Source organism: Mesocricetus auratus, unplaced genomic scaffold (genome assembly GCF_017639785.1).
Source record: "Mesocricetus auratus isolate SY011 unplaced genomic scaffold, BCM_Maur_2.0 Super-Scaffold_15014, whole genome shotgun sequence".
Taxonomy (NCBI): Eukaryota; Metazoa; Chordata; class Mammalia; order Rodentia; family Cricetidae; genus Mesocricetus; species Mesocricetus auratus.
In genome coordinates this window covers 79155631-79160539 of record NW_024429186.1, presented here as the reverse complement: position 1 = coordinate 79160539, position 4909 = coordinate 79155631, and the positions used below count along the sequence as shown (strand labels likewise).

Genomic DNA, 4909 nt, shown 5'->3' with positions numbered 1-4909 from the left:
TTAAATGCCATATTCTCTAGATCTCTGAGCATCTGTTTAGTATATCTCAGCAGACAAAATTGGTCTTTAGTTACTTGCCTTAAGCACGTAGGTGGCTAGGTAAGGCTTTATCCCTGTAATGAATTAATCTGTACTTATTATGGCTATAATGACATTAGAGCAGGATCTGTCTGGACTGAAGCTGAGAGGCTGTGGAGGGATGAATGTTTTACTCAGAGCCCTCCAGTCTGACTGTAACTGGCCTTAACTTGGTAAAATATTTGAGAGTTAACAATAACAAATTTAAGTTGCATATAGAGTTACCTTACATTTTTAGACAGCAGCAACATGTACTCATACATACAGAGATGCTGAACAGGACTGGGTAAAAGTAAGAAGAAAGAACCCTGTGGTCTCTGATTTGTACATTGTAGCCAACAGACAGGACATTTAAAGATACAGAGGAGACTTAAAACTGCCAGTGACAAGAAAGCAGATCTGCTGCAGATGGAGCACGCAGGGTTTTGTGTGAAATGTGTGCCCTACCAGGTCCTGGAAAGGCACAACAGAGACAATGAAATAAACGGCAAAAGTAAATGAATTATGCCTGGCAGCAGCTGGCTAGACTGTGCCTCTGCCTTGGCGGCTGGTGCAGCGAAGGGTGAATCTAGGCCACTTGGTCAGGGTGGGGCTGCCATAAACAGGTTCCCACCCGGCAGAAAAACTCTCTCTCAGAGCATCCTGAGCAGACGCTGTCTCAGGCCAGGCACCTGTGAGTCGCTGGCGTCCGCACGGAGAAGAAACGCGATAGAAGAGTAGCGTAAGAGATAGGTCAAACAGAAGAGTGAAACATTTGAACAGACCGTAAGATGTCTAGTGAAACTGAGTGTTCCCTGGCCAGGAAGATCCCGCCCTCAGAAAGGCTTGCGGGAGGCGGCAGGATGCCGTGTGGCAGGTAAGAGAGTTTTTGCATGCCGGGAGGAGGGAAACAGACAAGTTTAAGGAAAGAGAATGTTTAGCAGAGAGGTAGAAGAAAACTTGAATATGGTAACTCCTTCCATTTAACTGTCCACTAGCAATAATTGGAAAGGTCCCCTAAAATATCGGGATCTAGGGAGCTGTTAAGCGGCCTGTCTGACTTATTATCTCCCAGTGGAGTGGATGGGCTTATTTTGTCCATTTACTTCCCATGGGTGAGTCCGAAAATGGCACAGGTCACTCTTACAGGTCATCAGCTCAAAAGGAGTCCAAGAGTAGGCAGTAATCGGTAACCAGTGAAGGTGCATTCCATAGTCCAAGAGTAGGTGGTAATCCCTGACCAGCGAGGGTGCACTCCATAGTCCAAGGGTACGCAGTAATCCGTAACCACCAAAGGCGGGAAAGCCCACAGTCGAATGCACCACTCAATGAGGTTGGTGCTAGACCTTGCCCATGGGGAGTTTACAGGAAGTGATAGTCAGCGAGAGGAATCCGTTGTAGCCTTGTAGGCTGGGGGCTCCCTCGCTTCCAAGAACACCAGAAGGGTGCTGGAAAATCAACGGTCATTCCTTCGGGTCCAAGGAAACATTTACATTGACCAGGAGAAGGGGTACCTTACCAAATCATAGCCTGTGTTGTGCGGGGGTCCCAGCAGATGGGTAGATGGAAAAGTGGGCTTTTGGTTTCCCGATCAGGGTCTCTGAGTGTCTCCAGATGCCCGTTACCAGCTGCAGCGGCGGGAGAAATTACGGAGAGAGCCTGAGTGAGTCTTGGCACCGAAATGTTGTTTTGCTTCAGTTGTGGCTGTAGGGGATGAAACACGAACCACAAAACACAACAAACCGACGTGGGGTTTATTGGGAAAAGGAAACAAAGAGGGTAGAGATGGAAGATGGAATAGAAACAGAAGAGAGACAGGGATCGAAGAGGGAGGAGATGGGAGGCGCTCGCTTAAAAGGGGGAGCTTGCACATGCGCACAGAGTCCTTACGCGTCCATGTAACACATGACGTAGCCACGCAGCACAGGGCCCTCTGAGCCATCTAAGCATCTGCCTCTGAGCATCTGCCTGAATGCCTGTATGCGTACCCTGCCAGTTGTCAGGGGCAGGGTCATCATAATGCCTGGATACCAACAGTATGTCCTTACTCCAAGTGAGTACCAGACATAAAGACGATATAACCAGCCTACAACCCACAACCCAGAGTGCCCTGACCCGTAGGACATTCAACGTGGGTCTGGTAGACACCTAGGAGAAAGATGGAGGACAGGGAGATAGGAGAAAGATGGAGGACAGGGGGATACGAGAATGGATGCCAAGGCAGGAGTCTGATCAAGGTGACGTCTTTATTCATCACAAAGGGATTTATATAGGAGAAGTGAGGAGGGGAAGGGAGGAAGGTGTACTTGCAGCTGCAGGGGCAAGATGTCAGTGGGAGAGGTGGTCTGCTGTGATGCCTGGCAACCTAATCTACGGGGCAAGAGGTCAGGGGTAGGAAGTCCTATGTTGTTTGCTAACCTGACAGCAGGGTCCGATCCTATCTATTACAATTTACTATTGCTCAGGCCTATCTCCTGAGGATGTTGTAGTTTTCCAATTAAGCTAATCTTTAACTGACAGATAAGCTGCAGCAGGAATTTGCTTTATGTCAGAAGAGGTGGCAGGGTGGTCTAGTGTCACGTCTTCTCTATGAGTATGTGATACAGCCTAGCTGACTGATGGCTGGAGGCCCCTGACACCAGAGAAGCTAGATCCTTCTTCCAGAAACAGATGGAAGCAGATGCAGAGATCTATAACTAACCATTGGTCCAAGCTCCTGGAGTACAATCAAAGTGAGGGAGGAGAGATAATATGAACAAAGGAGTCAAGACCATGATGGGGAAACCCACAGAATCAACTGACCCGAGCTAGTGAACTGACTGCACACTGTTAACTGGGGAACCGACATGGGACTGAACTAGGACCTCTGAATACAGGTGACAATGGTGCGGCTTGGGCAGTATATGAAGCTACTGACAGCAGGACCAAGATCTAACTATAATGCATAAACCAACTTTGTGGAGTCTATTCTGCATGGAGAGACACCTTGTTCAGCTTAGATGCGGGAGGGTGTTCCTTGGTCCTGCCTTAATGGGGTGATAGGATAGACTTAGTTGACACCCTAGAGGAGGCCTTACCCTCTCTGATGAGTAATTGGGAGATGGGATGAGGGAAGGAGGGGAGAGTAGAAGGAGAGGAGGGAAGGGGAACTGGGATTGGAATGTGAAAAATAAATATAAAAGATTCTTATTTACTCTTACTGTGTATTTGCACACGTCATGGCACGTATGGGGAGGTCAGAGAGCGACGTTGTGGAATCCGTTATCTCTTCCCACCTTTATGTGGCTTCTGGTGACTGAACTCAGGCTGTCAGACATTCGAGGCGAGTGCTCTGCCCACTGGGCCCTCTCACTGGCCCGAATCTCTGATTTTTCCATTTTTCCTTCTTTCTATTTCTTCATGCCTTGTGTGTGTGTGTGTGTGCACACGTATGTGTACATGTGTTTACGCGTGTGGAGTCTAGAGGTTGGTGTTGGGTGTATTTCTTCCTTCCACCTTGCTTTTTGAGGCAGTCTCTCACTAGCCTTGTAGCTGTGTTGCCTAGACTGGCTGGCCAGCTAGCCCAAGGCGTCTGCCTGTCTACATGACTTCCTTGCTGGGGTCACCGTGTATGCTGCCACACCTGGTTTTTAAGTGGGTGCTGGGGATCAGGTCTCAAATCCTCAGGCTCGTGAGAGTGGCACTTTACCAAATGAGGTGGCTTTGTCTCCCCACTCCCTGCAGAAGGTTTTGTAATCCATGTAGACTATGCTTCCCCACCTCAGCCCCTGTTTGAATCCATATAAAAATCATCTGTCCTTCACTTATGTTCCTCTCTGTTGTCATCTAGAACATGTAGATATTCAAACAATCACTGCATTTTAAAAACCTGCTGTTGTGAGTGATGGTTGAGTCCACTGGACGGACAGAAGAAGAAGGAGGAGAAGAAGAAGAAGAAGAAGAAGGAGAAGGAGAATGAGAATTAGAAGGAGAAGAAGAAGAAAAAGAAGAAGAAGAAGGAGGAGGAGGAGGAGGAGGAGGAGGAGGAGGAGGAGGAGGAGGAGGAGAAGAAGAAGAAGAAGAAGAAGAAGAAGAAGAAGAAGAAGAAGAAGAAGAAGAAGAAGCAGCAGCAGCAGCAGCAGCAGCAGCAGCAGCAGCAGCAGCGTATATTGCCTTGTTGCCGAATAAGAACTAAACAGTTGAGAAGATTGAGCTTTGGAAGGTGTCCCCACACAGTTGAGGTGAGCTCATAGCATCTATTTGTACAGCTCAGGCTGAGTCACAGGACACTGACGTCTACCATCTGACGTCAGGTGAGAGCTGCTAAAAGATGCCAGGTCACCTTGTCCTCAGAGACATTTCTTGTTTTGCCCTGTCTTTCTCCTTCACTCTGTCCTTGGTTTTTAATCAGCCTTCCAGAAAGAGAAATATGCCATCTCCCTAGGCCCTTACCTTGCTCCAATGATTGAGCCTACCTCTGCCCTGATTGTCCCTTGCTCTTCTGTCTGTTTAGGGATGTGTCAAAGATAGGTTGACATCCGAGACAATCATGCCTTAGAATCAAGGAGGGCCTGTAACAGGCTGGCTGGGATGTCTGGGGTGGATGCTGGCAGGCTGCAGTTCTTGACTAGCTTCTAGGTGTTACTGATGCTGCCCATCTGGGCCTATCTTCAGCAAAGCCACATATATATATATATATATATATATATATATATATATATACATATATATATATATATATATAGAGAGAGAGAGAGTTTAGGAAATTAGAAGCTATAGAAATATTCTTTAAAGCAATTAAAATTTATTGTTTCCTATTCCCCCTCTCCCTCCTCTCTCTGTCTCTGTCTCTCTCTGTCTCTCTCTCTCTCTC

The 4909-nt window shown here is 47.4% G+C and overlaps 1 long non-coding RNA gene across 1 annotated transcript; it reads left to right on the top strand.

Moving 5' to 3' along the window:
• The first annotated feature begins 621 nt into the window (after positions 1–621).
• Positions 622–4039, top strand: LOC121139508. Its single transcript, XR_005876459.1, has 3 exons — positions 622–934; positions 1653–1720; positions 3887–4039. It is a non-coding gene; the product is annotated as an uncharacterized LOC121139508 (long non-coding RNA).
• The last annotated feature ends 870 nt before the right edge of the window (positions 4040–4909 follow it).